Source organism: Lepidochelys kempii, chromosome 2 (genome assembly GCF_965140285.1).
Source record: "Lepidochelys kempii isolate rLepKem1 chromosome 2, rLepKem1.hap1, whole genome shotgun sequence".
Lineage (NCBI taxonomy): Eukaryota > Metazoa > Chordata > Testudines > Cheloniidae > Lepidochelys > Lepidochelys kempii.
Genome location: NC_136381.1, coordinates 210,554,193 through 210,571,987, shown reverse-complemented (window position 1 = coordinate 210,571,987; position 17,795 = coordinate 210,554,193). Strand labels below are relative to the sequence as shown.

The 17,795-nt window shown below is 40.1% G+C and overlaps 1 long non-coding RNA gene and 1 other non-coding gene across 4 annotated transcripts in view; both read left to right on the top strand.

Moving 5' to 3' along the window:
* Nucleotides 1-1,722: 1,722 nt before the first annotated feature.
* LOC140907544 (uncharacterized) overlaps nucleotides 1,723-17,795 on the top strand; it is a 42,413-nt gene continuing 26,340 nt past the window's right edge. Inside the window, exons 1-3 of one of the 3 annotated variants that reach the window (XR_013635393.1) lie at nucleotides 1,723-2,066; nucleotides 4,083-4,139; nucleotides 9,498-11,057. This is a non-coding gene — a long non-coding RNA (uncharacterized LOC140907544). The remainder of the gene's footprint in view (nucleotides 2,067-4,082; nucleotides 4,140-9,497; nucleotides 11,058-17,795) is intronic. The other 2 variants (XR_013635394.1, XR_013635395.1) reach the window with 2 other exon arrangements.
* On the top strand, nucleotides 4,223-4,311 carry LOC140908005 (small nucleolar RNA SNORD93). The gene has a single exon (XR_012157716.1). It is a non-coding gene; the product is annotated as a small nucleolar RNA SNORD93 (small nucleolar RNA).

Here is a 17,795-nt window from a genome sequence, read left to right as displayed (position 1 = left end):
GGCTGGTGGACCAAAGGACCCTGGATGGCAGGTAAGTCAATAATGTCACAGGATCCTTCACAGCTCTTGATCCGGAGACCCGTGCAAAAGCCCAACCACGTACGGCTGCTTCCTGGACGGACAGCCCCGTGACGACGTGGCACAGTTCCTTATAAGGAGTGAGTGGCGGGAAAGTTCTGAGGGGATGGCAGTTACAAGTCAGTTGCAACTGGTTTGAACCAGCCCTCGTGCCACAGCTTTCGCACCTTAATTTTCCACCTTTGGGGACAAAATGGAAATTCGACTCCATACTGAAAAATACCAAAGTCCATATGGGTGAGGGGAAACAATATAAAAACCTTATCCTAAACATTTTCAATCACTTATATAAAATCACCAACAATATCAGTTAACATTCTTCTTTGAGTGATTGTACATGTCCATTCTACTTTAGGTGTATGCACCCAGTACACAGTTGTCAGAGATTTTTCCCTCAGAAAAACAGGGATTGCAGGGAGTTAAGCTGGAAGCAATGCAGTCCCACAGAGCAGTGCAGAGCGTTTAATAAAATTCTACTTGTTCATCTTAATCTGCATTCAGCTTCACTCCTTGCAAATGAAACAGTATCCTAGCCATGCTAAAATGACATGATAAAATGGGGCACAGCTATATTGAAATTGGATTCTCAACTGGGTGCCCTCAACACTGTTGTAATGTTAGTGTATTTGGAATCTAAAAAAGCAAATGCAATCCAGATGATGCGCTGGAGAGGTCTTACGAATCTAAAAAAGCAAATACAATCCAGCAGTTGATCCAGTAGGAGGAAGAGCTGTTGTTCCCTCTGAGACAGAATTTGTTTTCACTGTAGCAAGTTTTATGCAATATCTTAACTGTGGGTTTTAATGCTTGTGGGGGAGGGTATGCACAAGAGAGTGCCACATGTGCAGCAGCTGCTTCCCTCTGTTTTCACTCACCCATTTGAATTCAAAGAATGAGCTTCCCAGCCAAGAGACTTGCCCACTGTATCTTATCACCTCCACTTGTGTATAATCTAACTAAAAGCTGCTGTGAGGCTTGCGTCACACGCCTATCAAGTCACAAACTAGCCGCACCAAGCTGGAGTGTAATACACACCTCTCATTTAGCTTGCTGGGGGTGTGTGGCAAAGAATTGTTATTTATAGTGCAGCACACAGTGGCGTTCAAACAATTTTTATAGTGCGGGGCACTGAAAGTCATTGAACAAAACTGTAAACCCTGAATATGATGGAAACAACTTCAAGCCCGGGGGTGCTGCCATACCCCCATCATCCCTAGTTCCAGCACCCCGATGGCACACACACTTTTCAGACAAATAAGAGAAAGCCTAGTTTGAATAGCTAATCATCTAAATTTAGGCAGATATTTTAAATTGATCATGGGGGAGGTGAAGAGATAGCTGTAAATTAGAGGAAAGGGGAAAAGTTGCTTTCTATCTCTATCAAGACTCAAGTTCTAACACTGTATTATAAGCTGTATAATATACTGCTTTACAATGGGGTGTTTTTTCTTATCCTTTAGCGCCTGTCTTTGATCTCATTGATTAGGATAACAATGAGAAACTGACCTAGTAAGACATTTGAGTTGTAAAGAGTGTTCTGTAGGAATAACTTGTGCTGGTAAGGTTGTGCAAACTGGAAAAAACAGGGAGTGCCTAATGTAAAAATATCTACTTCGTCCAGCAGTTACATCTTCCCATATATGGCTACTGTTATACCTCGCATGCCAGACAGACAAGCGGCTGCACAGTTTGTTATTGAGATAACAGCCCTGAGGACAGGAGAGAGAATGATGAGCCACCTTCCAAACAGATTTGAACTGGTGTGAGATAATGGTAAAAACGTATTTTAGAAACTGGTCTAACCTAGCCCATAAGAAAGAGTGGTAGGTGTGGATTCAAAAAAAGACCGTCACATACTAAGGAGAAAGGGAGCTGGACTAACCAGAAACTGTGGCTGCAACTGCCAGCGAAACAAATACCATGAGGATTCATTATGAGGCAGCTTTGCCCAAAGAAGAGGGTCAGAGACAGAACTTTGCAGCCATTCTGTAGGTATTATTTCATATTTATAACTTAAAGCTCTATCCCTTTTAGTGATATATTAGTCTGGGGAGTAGCTACGTTTACTTAACTTTATTTGGTTATTTTTTCTCTCTGTTTTTAAGGAAAGCAAACTGACTTTGCAATGAGTGACAAGTATCGTGCAAAAAGAATGAGGAGTACTTGTGGCACCTTAGAGACTAACAAATTTATTTGAGCATAAGCTTTCGTGGGCTAAAACCCACTTCATCAGATGCATTCAGTGGAAAATACAGTAGGAAGATATACTCTCATTATAGTGGGTATGGCAACACCCATTTTTTCATGTTCTCTGTGTCTGTATGTGTGTATATATATATATATACACACATACAGACACAGAGAACATGAAAAAATGGGTGTTGCCATACCCACTATAATGAGAGTGATCAGTTAAGGTGAGCTATTATCAGCAGGAGGAAAAAAACAAAAAAAACTATCTTTTGTAGTGATAATCAGGATGGCCCATTTCCAACAGTTGACAAGAGGGTGTGAGTAACAGCAGGGGAAAAAAATAAGCATGGGGAAATAGTTTTACTTTGTGTAATGACGCATCCACTCCCAGTCTTTATTCAAGCCTCATTTAATGGTGTCCAGTTTGCAAATTAATTCCAATTCAGCAGTTTCTTATTGGAGTCTGTTTTTGAAGTTTTTTTTGCTGTAGTTTTGACAATTTTAGGTCTGTAATTGAGTGACCAGGGAGATTGAAGTGTTCTCCGACTGGTTTTGGAATGTTATAATTCTTGACGTCTGATTTGTGTCTATTTATTCTTTTACCTAGATACTGTCCGGTTTGGCCAATGTACATGGCAGAGGGGCATTACTGGCACATGATGGCATATATGACATTGGTAGATGTGCAGGTGAACAAGCCTCTGATAGTGTGGCTGATGTGATTAGGTTCTATGATGATGTCCCCTGAATAGATATGTGGACACAGTTGGCAACGGGCTTTGTTGCAAGGATAAGTTCCTGGGTTAGTGGTTCTGTTGTGTGGTGTGTGGTTGCTGGTGAGTATTTGCTTCAGGTTGGGAGACTGTCTCTAAGCCTGTCTCCCAAGATCTGTGAGAGTGAGGGATCGTCCTTCAGGATAGGTTGTAGATCCTTGATGATGCGCTGGAGAGGTTTTAGTTGGGGGCTGAAGGTGACGGCTAGTGGCATTCTGTTACTTTCTTTGTTGGGCCTCTTCTGTAGTAGGTGACTTCTGGGTACTCTTCTGGCTCTGTCAGTCTGCTGCACCATGAGCTGTGGAATATGTGTTGCTGGTTTGCAGAGATCACACTTCTCAAAATGGCTAAGTGATGGCTGAGGTGCTGTGATCTCCCCAGAGACTTCTTAGGTAGGGATCAAAATGGGCAGAACTCGTGTTGTGTGGGAAATGTCAACTTAATGATGCATTTCTTGTTTTTCTCATGTAATGCTACATGTCTTATAAGAGGACATTAGTGCTGCATTTCTTGGTTTTTCAGATGTTTTGGGAATTATCACATTCTGAAAGGGTACGAGGAGCACAGACAGTGCTGAGTTACTACAACCTTAACTCCGTGTTAAATATTTTTGCTTATGAAATTGTGTTTGGTGCCCACTGGATGCTGATAGTCACATTTGCTATTGCACACTTGAAAAAGAGGTACTGTGAAATGCCTAATAAAAAGTTACTGATGCGATCAGGGAAGAGGAAAAATAAGCAGAATGTTTGGCTGCCTATTTAATAAAATATGAGAGCCCAAATTAAACTAGCTAGGTATAAAAAATGAAGCTGACAGTTAAGCACGGTTTGCATTTAAATCCATTAAGAGAATGAAGCTATTCTTTACAGTCACTGAAACCAGTGAGAGAAACACCTGTCTGAGGTAAGCCAGTACTCAGCAATATTTCACAGTGATCTTATGAGAAAAGCTGCTGTCTAATTGATTATTAACTAATAAATTCCTGCACAAAGTGTTCTAATGCAAAACTCAACTTTCTCTCTCCCCACCCTCCAGATTCAGTCATGAAGATGAAAATAGTTGTTTAATATTCAACTGCTGCTTCCAGTGAAGGTATATCTCACTAGAATTTACTTACCTTTAAATGCAACACCTTATTAAATATTGTAAATGTATGGTATTGTGAATGGAATTTCTGGTCAAGGATGAAAACCATGATCTGATTGCATACCTCTTTACAATGATATGCCCAAGTCTGATGGGTTAAAGGATTTACCTGAGGCCAGACTGACATCCATAAGATATTTAAGTATTTTTGTTTTTAAATTAAACCTTTTAAAATTATTATTTGCCCTTCTGCTAGTGAAAGCATGACATATTTATGTTGTTTTACAGTGTTTTAAAAGATTTTTCTGTTAGAATACCTAGTTGTAAATTATTTGCTTACAAGACTAGCAAATGGAACTTCTGGATCTGAAGAAAAAATTGCTATAACAGCTGGTATATAGATTGTACAGGATTAAGTAGAGCACATTTATTTTCAGCTGTGTTTTTGCTATGAGCTAGAAAAGTACAGACAAACCTTGACTACCCTGTAGGCCTAAAGACAACTTTGCTATTAACCTAGTTAGTGTTTATACCAATCCCACTCTTGGTATAGTGTATTGACATAATGCACTTTAAAAATAACTGGGTAAATAAAGCACTGCAATTGATTTGCTTTTATATGTGTTGACTACATTTCAAAATTGCACACAAAATATTACACAACTATGGCCTACATGTGCCTTGATATAATAAGGATATAGAATTGGAGCGCTTGAAAATCAAAAATTGTATTTAAAAATGCACATTCAGTTTCATTATTTCAACACACACTTATTGTAATTGTCATTCTCTAGCCTCTGTGAATAACAAACAAGATGATGCTAAAGAGAGAACACTCTGACAGTGATAAGGCATTTTTAAGTCAGGGAACTGATTGCTACATGAAAGTATTTGCCCTCCAGTTGCATCATTGTTTTAAAAATGTTTTTAGGTAAAGGCTTTTTGAGTTTGTCAGGGGATGGACTTCTAAAAAGTCCCACAGTAACTAGAAAATGGAACAAGAAGTTTTGGGAGGGAAAGTATTGTGTGGAGGAGGAGAGGGAAGAGTGAAAGAATAACCTCAAAGATTTGCAACATCTCAAGTGCAACAGGAATGGGCATTACTGGATGATTTTTGCTATGGCTTGAATTTGGTTATTTTTAAAAGGACACTATCAGCTTCAAATCTAGCCAATGTAAAAAAAAAAAATAGTTCGGCAGTTACAGTTACTACCAATATTCTGGAGTCCCCCTGCAAAGAGAACATGTTGTTAAAATGAGGAGTTTGTTATTCATAATTTAGGCTGAGAGTTTGTCACAGAATTCACAGGTTCTGTGACTTTCCATGACTTTACAATGTCTGGGGGCAGCTCAGGCACCGGATTAACCATTAGGCTAATAAGGCTATAGCCCTCCTATTTTTTAGGCCCTACTAGTCAGGCAGGCGGTTCGGTCAGGGCTGGGTGAGGGGAGGGCGAGCTTGCTCACACAGCCCTGCTGGAGTGCTCCTGCCAGCCAGAAAGGCAAAGCAGCCGCCTGTGGCTTGGAAGGAGCTCAGCCAGCAGCCTGTTGCTTCCGCTCCCTCCCGTCTGCCTCTCCCCCAGACTGCAGGAACACACTGCCAGGTATCCAGTTACCACTGGTGACCAGACACTAAAAATCCGGTTACCACGGGAACTCGCGTCAGCCGTGGGTGTAGTTTGAGCAGGCATTGTGTGTGTCCTCCCCACCCCTGATTCCTCCGGAGCTCTGCTTAGCTGTCAGGGAGAGAAGACGCTCCCTCTGCCCTCTCCTTGGCTGAGGCTGGCAGGCAGCTCCTGGGTCCCAGTGCCCATCCCTGTCATCTTCTATGTGTGCCTGGTCCCGTTTCTGGACAACTGGCGAGTGCCTATGGGGGAGGACGGGGACGGGGAGAGGCAGTACCAGAGCAGTAGGGTGGGAAGCTTGCACAGAACCTGCACACACACTACCCAGCTCCAGCCAGAACTACTGCCTCTCCCATGTATAAGGAACAAATTTCAGATTTATGATGCAGTGTGTTCAGCACTATGTTGAACTGTACTAAAAATCAAAGAAATCCAATTTTTTTCTTGGATGTATTTTTTCTGTACTGGGATGCCCAGGCAACCAAGTTCTTTCCTTATGCTCAGTCTAGTTCCACAGGTGAACGCATCTTTGTACTTTTAAGGGTTTGCAAAAGCACTGGAGGAAGCTCAATACACAGTGTTGTAGGTTGCTCTCTCCCTTCTCCCTCAAGGATTTTAAATCCGCTTCTTAGCAGGCTATGATAGAAAGAGTGGCTGAATAAGCTAAAGGCAGGTTCTGTCCATTTGCTGGTTCTCTAGCAGTTCAATCCATCATAAAAGTACCTCACATCTGATTTCTTTAGAGGTTCATTCCAAAAACTTAAAGCTAAATAAACCTGAAGTTATCCCTCATTTTTCTGCCCCAACTCAAACTAACTTCTTTCCCAAATGGAAAATGTTGGATAAGCATGGAATGTGATTCAAGAAGGGAATGAGAACACAGGCCAATTCCGACTGACAGTTACACCTGTGTAGCCTTATTGACTTCAAGGAGAACAGATTTTTGCACAAAAATAGATTTTGGTCCCTTCTGCTTTTCCACATCTGGTATAAGCAGAATCTCATTCACTTTCCTCCCCTAAACTTTGAGCACTTTAAGGAAAAAAATTAAACAAGGTCTGCTTGATTTACACATGCAAATGAAACAGGAAGCTCTCCTTTCTTTCTACACCAGCTTTAAACAAACAAACAGGCCTGATGTAACAAGCAAGGGTGTCACAACAGCAGCCTAGGTTGGACTGTTCTTTTGAAAGATCCTTAATGGTTCTTTTAAGATGCAGATTTTCACTGAAGTCTTTTTGTTCAGGGGGGCAGAGAACACAACAGGGAATAGCTCTGTTTTGTCAACTCCTAGTCATTCAAAAGCTGAAAGGCTTTAGCTTGTTTGTTTAATGTTTGTACAGTGATTTTGAAGAGCTAACATAGGACAGAAGTGCTAAATATTATGTCTGGGCAACCATTTAAAGATCTGTGTCATTTCTAGCTGTTATCTTTTTCTTACAAAAAGCTTAAAACAAACAAATGCAAAGTGTAGGGGGCTGGGGCACACAGAACTCATGCTTAACACATTCTAGAATAGATAATACTTAGTCCTGCCATGAGTGCAGGGAACCGGACTAGATGACCGCTCAAGGTCCCTTCTAGTCCTATGATTTTATTCTAATTGTGGAAGAGCTTGGTGATAGAACGGCCTGATGTGGTGAATAATTGGAGATTAACTACACAAATGGGGGTATCATCCCACAAATAATATTTGGGTTCAGTGTGAAAACAGTAATTCATTGTCCTCAGCCAGTGCAACACTGGGAGGCAGCTTTCAGGGCAAGACAGCCTAAAATACACTGCCACCCAATGTAACTTTCCCACTACTACTTCTTCTACTTCCATGGATTTTACACCTGAGTGGTTTTCTTTTACATAATAAAAGCTGGCTGCAGTCAGAGTGAGATAGGGTATGTGGTGTGCTGTAGACAGAGTCCATAGTTTGGGGAAAACACCTGCAGGCTTGGCTTTGCACTGTGCCATGTGGAGGGTTGAGGGCAGAAGCACAAGGTTGAAAGAGGTAAGCGGGATGGGGAATGTTGCGGTGTTCACCCTCATGAAGAAGAGCACTCCACTACCTAGGAGGAAGGAGGCCTAAGAGAAGGATAGTGTAGCATCCCTCAAGCTACCTCTTACTCAGAAGTATCTGTTTGAAGAATTGAGTGTAGTAAGAGTAGAATAAACTTGTTAATTTTATATAAATAAATAATATGTATGTAGAGAAATGTTTGATGACTTCATACTTTTTTTTTCAATATGTAATTCATACTTAGGCCCCTCATAACCTTAATCCAGCCCTGTCTCGGGTCACCGCAACCCCCACCCCAGCAGCTGAGTTTGGGTGTGGGAGGGGGCAGGAGGCTGGGGCACGGGATGGAGTGAGGCGGGCTCTGGGCAGTGCTTCCATGGATGGCTCCCTGGAAGCAGTGACATCCCCCTCACTCAGCTCCTAGGCGGGGGCATGGCCAGGCAGCTCTGCATGCTGCCTCCACCTGCAGGCACCGCACCTGCAGCTCCCATTGGCCACTGTTCCCAGCCAATGGAAGCTGCGAAGTCAGCGCTCTAGGCGGAGGCAGAAGGCAGAGCTGCCTGGCCACACCTCCACCTAGGAGCTAAGTGAGGGGGATGTCGCCGCTTCTGGGGAATCCCCCAGGTAAGCACCACCCAGAGCCCACCTCACCCCATCCAGTGCCCCAACCCCCAGCCCTCTCCCACACCCAAAGTCTGCTGCTGCTGGGGGTTAGGGGGAGAGCACAGAACGAGGTAGGGAGTTTGCTGGCTCCACCCCCTCCAGCACAGGCAGGGGTCCTGGGCCACTCCCCAGCACCCACCCAAGTTTTAGTCAGGGGCATATAGTAAAAGTCATGGACAAGTCACAGGCCATGAATTTTTGTTTACTGCCAGTGACCTGTCCCTGACTTTTACTAAAAATACTTGTGACTAAAACGTAGCCTTATTCATAATCTACCTTGTTTCCCATACGACCTCCATCACTGAGATATCTGAGTATCCAATATTAGGTCTGATCTGTACCCCGTATGCTAGCAAAGTTCCTCTTCAAATGAACAGAATTCTTGCTTGACTTAAGTGTATAGAATCTATTTAAACAGAACAACTGACATATCTAAACACAATTTTAAATTATAAACAGCACTTTAATTAAAAATACACATCTTTAATAATTGCAGGAAATACCTTTTGCTTTTATGAGCTAACTCAAGGACAGTAATAAAAATCTATATAATCCATTTTTATTTAATGTTGATAATAGGATTTCCTTCCAGAGGCGACTAGAATGCAATAAGAAAAGGTTAAAGTAATTCAATATCTTTTAAAAATTTCACTATGATTATCTTATCAAGTACACACATCTGATAGTTATATTAATAGAATTTAAAGCAACCTTTAACATATTAAAACCTTGAACAAACTATTTGAATTAATACATGCATTGAGCTTTAATACCTGAAATTGATTGTTCTCGTTGAGCCTGAGCCAAATCCCATTGATTTCGTAGGCTTTGGATCAGGCCCTTACCAGCATGCTAATGAAACATGGTCTGCAAAGGTGACCTGCAAAGGAGAAAAAAATGCATGTGCCCTCTTTTGTGTCTTTATCGTGTTTGAAGGAGAATCTGAAGATTTCCTTGCCACCCCCTTGACTCCCAGGAAAAACATTGTTTGTTATTATAACTTGAGGAATATCAAGCTCTCTCTTCCCCCCCTCCCCACCCTCTTTTTTTTTTTTTTGGCTGCAGATCTTCGTGGAGAATCTGAGTGGGACCTTTTCCAAGCTTCAACAGAAAGGGCAGAGGTTTGAAAGCCTCAAAATATCACAAAATACTTTTCTCCTAAATGTTTGTCGGGACTGAGTTAAATAGATGTTAACAAAAATATCCAAAGAGTTTTAAACAGCCTGATTAATTTTTTTCCCTTCGCAGCAGCTTAGATTTCACTTTATTGTGCTGTCTTTGTTCCACTAGTTATTCAATACACACAGCAGTCAAGACGTGGTAATCCATGTATTATAAAATCAAGCTAGCTAATAAAACAGTTCAGGCCTATTTTATACATCAAAAAGAACAGCAGACATTTTCCCCCATTACAGGTCACCTTTAATAAACTATCGGGATTAAATGCAGTGTAACTGATAGCTAGAAATTATAGATAGATTGAAATTCTGACAATTTCATTAAAAATAGAAAATTTAGCTAAAAATCGGTAACTTTGTTTTTAAATGCTGTCAGAGTTTTTGCTTCCTGTGCAACAAAACTTATCTAGGCTATCTTCATCCATTTTTACACAACCACCAACCACCTACAATCCACGTATGAGTAAGCTAGCTAGTGTAAGCAATTTTTTTTAAAAAAAAGAACAGGCACTTTCAAGAGAGTACAACCAATAATTTTAGAGATCTTTAATCTTGGCATAGCCTGTTTTGCCAGTGCAATGAGCACAATTACCTTATAGGACACTATCCAGCAATGTATCCTCTATCTGTTTAAAGATTAAAAAACAGTAGTTAGAGGCACTGGGACAGTACTTGTTTTTAGATGCTATTTTGGTTTCGATCCATTAGATAGCAGTACAAAATGGGGGGGGGTGTTGTAAAGTAAAAAAATACTACACTGGTAATCTGATTTCAATAGCTTGCATAAAAAGACAGCAGCGGCTAGGGTCACATGTGCTTTCCATTGCTTCCTGTAAAATGCTGTGTTGGCTCCTAAAGCAAAGTTTTTCGCATGAGATGGCCATATGAACTAGCATATTGAGACTGAGCTTAATCTGGGAAAATGTTATATATTACATGTGCTTGCATGGCCTTTTGGAAAAAATACTTAGAAGTACACAGCTTGGAAAGGCAAATTATTCAAAATGATTCATTTATATATCACAGGTCAGGTGGTCAGATCCTCAGCTGGTGTGAACTGTCATAACTCCATTGACACTGGCAGAAGCTCTGTCCCCAGCTCATACAGTTCTTCAGATATTTGAAAGGCCAAAACGAGCCACTCTCCTTACTACTTTATCACAAAGGGGTAAAAAGCATGAACAATAATTTATAATTAAGTGCAAATTAAAGCCATCACATTTTTCATCTTCATTTTAGGTCTGAATAAGTGAGAGTGGCAATGTTATGATTTCCTCAGAGATCTTTTCCATTCGGCTTACCCAGAACACCTCTCCAGTTCTGGGATAATACTTTATCCAGCTCTCTCGAATCCAAGAAATCAGCTCAACTCTGGACTCATCACTGAGGTTTCAGTATTGGCATACAATCAAACTACACTTGAGTTGATTAGGCTCAAGTGTAGCAGGTGGGTACAGGGTATACCGCACCTTCAATGTACATAATCATAAGTTAGCTTTTATACACTCTTTTACTTAATACTATTGGTTACTGTCACTTTATGATTGGTCTACTAATTTTGGTACCAATCTCTCTACAGATAATGAACTGTCCACAAGCTACAAAGTATGCTAGTAAGCAAAGCTGCAGCTGCAAGTTTATCACACATTAACTCTTCTTACTATTTCTTTATCTACTAACTACATGTTATTTACAAGGCCACTTGGGCGTTTATGCTTTGTCCAGTGTTAACCTCTGTTTTCTTACTTCTGTTCTGTTTTATTGTTCATGCAAGGCTTACAGGCAGGAGATTAGATGGGGAGATGGATGCACCAGACAGCTTTCAGCTGGATGGCATCTGCATGCAGGGGTAGCCTTTGCATTCCTAAAGCAAATGTTACCCTGGGATTTAAAGAGTGGCTAGACATATGTATACATCAATAAGTCTAGCCTAGACAGCACCTTAATTAGGAGGTTAACTAAAAAAAAAAAAAAAAAAAAAAATGAAGGAAGGAAAGAACCCTCATGCTTTAGGGTAAAAGGTAATTCACTGTTGGATTTTGGAAGGAATTTTCTTTCCTTTAAAATAAGTTTAAATACAATAATAAAGGTTTTATACTGTCCATTCATGCATCAGGTGTCAGGCCACTGCTGGAGAATGGATGCTAAACTAGATTGATACCGGTCTGTTTTAACATGGCAGTATCTGAAGTGTACATGTGGCTATAATATTACCCTAATGTACTATGGTTCCACAACAATACAGTCAGTGATGAGCTGCCAAAATCTTAACAACCGGTTCCCTATAAAAAGTTCTGATTTAAGGGATGTGCGCCAGTATGTATTTTTTGTACCAACAGGGTTACAATACATCCGTATTTTCCCGGGAGGAATTTTTAAATTTTAAAAATTCCTCCCAGACGGCGATTTAAGAACCAAAAAGCCTGACCTGTCTGGGAAAATACGGATGTATGTTAACCCTGCCTAAAGTTCTTTTTTAAAAAGATGGGCCTGAACTAGAAATGAGCTCCGTTTCACATGTGTGGGTCCCCGCCACTCCGTGGGGGTGTGCTAGGGTGACCAGATGTCCCGATTTTATAGGGACAGTCTCGTTTTGGGGTCTTTTTCTTATATCGGCTCCTATTACCCCCCACCCCCTGTCCTGATTTTTCACACTTGCTGTCTGGTCACCCTAGGGTGTGCACGTGTGGGTCCCAGCTGCTCCCTGCCCCCCTCATTGAAGCAGGTGTGCAGGGTTACTGCCCTGGGAACTGCAGGGCACCAGTGGATGTGGGGCCAGCTGCAGACAGGGGCGTGGGGCAGGGCTAGCTGGAGGCAGGGGGTGCAGGGCTGGCTGTGGGCAGGGCAGGGGATGCGGAGCTGGCTGGAGACAGGAGGGTGCAGGGTTGGCTGGAGGCAAGGGGGTGCGGGGCTGGCTGCGGGCAGGGCAAGGGGTGCGGAGCTGGCTGGAGACAGGCGCCCCCGGTGGCCGGAGCAGGAATTACATCACTTCCCAGCCAGAGCCCATCAAAGCCTCAGCGCCCCCTACAGGGAAGCAGGTTAACAACCAGTTCTAAAACTGCTTCAAAATTTAACAACCGATTCACGCAAACCGGCTCCAGCTCACCACTGAATACAGTATATAACACACTTTAGCAACAATAGCTGCATTCTTGCAAAATAGTTTCCCCTCACTTCCCCTGCCTCCATTCTATTCAGCTGGAGTAGGCGGACGCATAGAGCAATTACTTTCAATTCTGTTTGTTAGGTTAAGGAATAAAATACTATTATGACTGAAGCTCATAACGTGCCAGAGAAGCTATATGAGACTTGAATACCCATGACCTATGGGGAAAGCAGCGAGTCTCAGAAAGCAAATTGCCACAGTAAAAAGTGAAACACTGAATACTAATAAATCTTGCTAATTAACAAGTCATGTCAACTTCCTTCAAGTTAGTTCTTCTCACCCTCAAGCTAACACTTCACCAAGATTTATTAGCAGTGTTCCTTTAAAACCATTGGATGGCAAACTTGAACTGGAAGCTATTTTTGTTATTTTAAGTTACTGTAACTGAAAGTACCAGTTAGTCCCTTGTGTTCAGAGCTGACAGTACCCTCATCAGTTCTCCACTACTCTAATTATTCTGGTGCTTGATAAACCCCACTTTACAACTGCTGCTTTGACAAAGGGAGAGAGTTGTGCTGTGTGTGTTTAAATAAAGATGTTAACGGGGGAGTGGGTGACTCACTGTATTAGCAGCCGCATATTATTCACAAAAGAGAATCCACACAGTTTACTTATTAATTATACATATCTCAAAGCATTTTACAAAGCAAGTCTATATCATTCTTCTCATTTTACAGCTGGGAAAATGGGCACAGAGAGGTGACATGACTTGCTGGTTACCCAGAACGCAACTGGCAGAGCCAGGAGTACAGCCAAGATCATCCATTTCCCATATGCTCTATTCACTAAGATGCTCTGTGCTTCTTTGTCAAGGAGTGAAAACTCCATGTCATGAACAAGTCTTTAAAGGAAACCATACCTATAGCCTCTATTTTATGCTCCAATAGTAATCTGACCAACATACACAGCCACATATTTAAACTTTGAAAACATCACTTTATTTTAAAAAAGAGAAACTGCATTCAAGAAAGCTTTAGTGAAGAAATAATTGCCCATGCAGTCACTAACTTGTTTGAACAGTTGGATGCTGAGCCAGTTTTTTTGCATTCAAAAATAAAACCAAAGTATGAAAGAAAGAGGTGCCGCAAAAAACCCTAAATCACCTAGTATAATAACTTCAATGAACCTTTCAAATAAAGGGAAAATATTTATATGCAATAAAGGGGTCAGTATTCGGCCACTCCAAAGTAAAAAATACAGTATTTCTTAGTGATAAGTTGAACACAATGTGCTGGCTGTAAATGAGTTATTGGTTTCTACGAACTATCTAGGAAGACACATTCCTGTCGCTCCATCTCATGTGATGGAAAAGATGGTTAAAAAAATAACGACAGTATCATTTGCTTAGGAAGGGCAGGTTGTGATGTGCAAATTGTGAATTGTGTTTTAATGTTCTCTACATATGGAAAACAAAGGGGAAAATAGTTGCCTTGTCATTTTCATCTGGAACCCTGAGTATAGGCTTTGTGTGTCCTTGAAAAGAGTTGATTGTAAAAACTAAGCACATACAGAAATGAGACGGTCCTTTAAAAAACACAATCTTTAATTGTTTTGAAATAAGTCTTTCATTTAGTATTTTGTTCTTTATTTCTCATGATATAGCAGTGTGTTTGGGGTGGGAATAGAAACAGAGGAACATTTTGGCTAGTGTGTTGAGTTTAGTCAACATTTTTATGCAAGTAACCTATACTCCATGAATGATAGGATAATTTTAAAATAAAGGATTATGAGACTTTCAGACAGAGGGATTCTGTGGCTTCCTCTCTGAGTTTGTTGGTATCACAGTTTCTTTAATTTTATATTTTTTAGCATAAATAAAATACATGACATGTCCAGTTATCACAAACAGTAAGGAAATTATCACCAGCAGCCCAAATTGTTGCGGTTGAGGAGCTAGAATAACCATAATGAAATGTACAAGGTCCATCAAGTAGTTCATAGAGCTCTGCACACCATTGACTATCCCACGCTCTGATTCTGGAATGTTCTCCTGTAGAAGCTGGGTCACAGTCAAGTCAAATGACCAAAGACCTGCAAGAGAACAGTAAAACTCAAGTGCTGTAAATTGTGCATGAATTTGTCCTTTGAATTGTATAATATTCTCCTAAGGGAATGGAAAGCCCCATCTATGTAAAACATTTCAAACTACATTGAACATTATACTAGAAAATAGATTGTAAGTAGCTGTCCACTATTGGCAGGGAAAAGACCAAATACCCTAATGGGTTCCCAGCCCGCATCTTTAAATTTAGCGATTTCAAATTAGGAGAGCTACAGCAGGCTACCCACATATGGAAGTCCATTGAGCCACACTACATATTGTGGCCCTGTCCACCAGTATTCAGATGATAAACCAGTGACTTCTGTTAAATGATGGAAGAATTGTGAAAAAGCTAAGAGTGTAATGACCTCAAAATACCCATTGTAATATCACTGGAATAACTATATATTTCTGTTCTCTTATATCCCATCTGAAGGACACAAGATAATTTTTTTTTAAATTATAACAAAATGCATAGAATTTCTCTAATGCACGCACCTTACACTGTACCTACAAAAACTAGTTTCTTCTCCCTTCTTAGGAAAGGATTAATAGGAGGGTGCTTTTATGAGGCATCACATTACTAAATCTTATAATAGGCACTCTACCATTTTGTGTAAGAAACTAATTTCAATTGTTAAAATAAGAATGTGCATTTCATAATGCATTATTTCCTCATTTCCTTTTTTGCTAAAAAATTGTAATGGGGGTATTAGTTGTTAGTGCCGATTAGCAAGGTTCTATGATAGTCTCTCTTGATAGTAGAGATCGTTATGAGTGATATAAAAAGAATTACACTAGGAAACTGCAAGTTAAAATATGGAAGGACCATCTCAGCTCTTTGTTTTTGTCAAACTCTAGACCTCCTTCATGTAACTTTTCTATTACTTTTGTGTTCATATTTAGTATAATTCCCAGACAAAAACTATGTTAAAATGGAGTTAATGTTGTGAGTATATATCAATACTTTAGGGTAAACTACATTAAAGGGATGTTGTAATGATCTCAAAACCAAGCACTGTAAACTTAAGAAATTCACAGTGAAGATTAAATGTAGAAGAAATCCAAACTTGATAGAGTATAGAAATGTACAATTAGGGCAACCAAAATGAATTAACTGTTGAAACGTTCCATATACTTAAAACTCACTGAGTTCTTGTGTGCTTGATTTTTTTCTTTTGATTAATGGTAATTTTTCCTTGTAATTCATCCTATAGTTGTCAGGAAGAATTGCCCTATTTCAAAATGGCCACCTTCTCCTAATGTTCTCAATGGGACTGAAGGCACTGCAGCCCATAGGGAAGATGATTTCTTCATACGCTCAATCCCATGCAGAACAAGAGAGTTTTACACCATTCCCAAAATGGCCACCAACTGAGGGCAGCTGTAGTTTTGGTCTTACTGAGAACAATAGAAGATGTCAGCCATTTTGAAAGAGGGTAGTTCTTCATTGATGTCTCTGAACTAAAGTAAACTATTGTATCCTGCAGCTTCTCATGAAGGAGAAATTTTCATTTATGCACAACAGGAAAAAATGACCATTAGATCATTTTCTTTAGTGAAAAGAGATCTGACACTAAATTTCTTAAAAGCCCCTTTTTCAATTAATTTTAATTCCTAAACTAATTACCCCAATTTATTCGTAACTTTAGAGAAAATTGCGTACTCAAAGAGCAAGTGCTGTAATTGGGGGAAGGACATGCATATTTACCATACAGGGTTGATCCTTGCTTTATGTTCAAAATTCAACTCAACCTTAACTATAGAGTAGTTACCAATCCCTCCATAATACGTTTAGACTTTTATAAAATCAAAACAAAGCCAAAAAGACTCGTTACATGAAATAAGAATAATATGTAATGGATGTACCAAATTTATATTTAAAAATGCACTAAACTGTGAAAAAAAAAACCCCATGAATAGACTCACTGGATAATTCTTCATGATACAATCTCCATAAGTTTCAGCACACAGCTATACCTAAATGCTAACCTACAGTGGCTTTGCTATTGCATCATGGGCTGCTCTTGAACAGGCTGCCAGTTTATACCAATTATAGTTTTGTGGATGAAAACTAAATATGGCCCTGAAATGAGACTACCTTTCTTCATTTATGAATTAATACAGATTTGAACCTAGACCTCCAGTGGTGCCAGGCTAGCATGCTGAGCAGTTGAGTCACCTACTTCCTCTTTCCTCCCTCCCCCGCCTTGTAATTTGGTTTACTAAAATAGGATTTATAGGAGAAGTATAGCCTTTGAGATGCTACTTCTCCCCCATCCTTTCTATTTCTGCAGCATACTTAGGATTCCATGAAAATGCTAAATTTAAGTCAGCTAACAATGCTATAATAGTAGCATGAAATGTCATTGTCATGTAGATCAGTGTTGTTCCTCTGAGCAGCCCTACCAATAATTACAGGGGGAAATCCTGGGGATGCAACATAACTGTTTTATTAAAACACAGATATGCTAAAGGTAGTCAAACTGACTAGAAATCTTTGGTAGATGTCTATTAATGAAGACTCAGATGCATAAATGACATGCACTATCTGCATAAAATAGTTGAAAAACATGCTGAATTGGCATGTGCATGAGAGAAACTAAAATTACATTTTTATTGACAAGTAGTTCACGTAATCCTGGGTAACAATAGTGAAGGAATATATAAAGGCATCTCAATATGGATGCAGTATGAATACACAAAATGTAGTTGTGACTGAATACACCCCTGTATTCACACCCTACAGATTATTGTAATAACCTTTGTGCAAAATATGCTTGTGATATCATTTGAAAACTAATAACTCGCTGGTCAATAATATCATGATGAAATGTGTGTAGTAACATTATATGTAAAGTTATAAACATAAGTTGAAATCAGGTCTGAAGTGCGTTTACCAGATTAGTTTGGATAAACCTGTTTCCCAAAGACATAGGACAAGCTGATGTGTCATCTAGCCATGTGTCATCAAAATT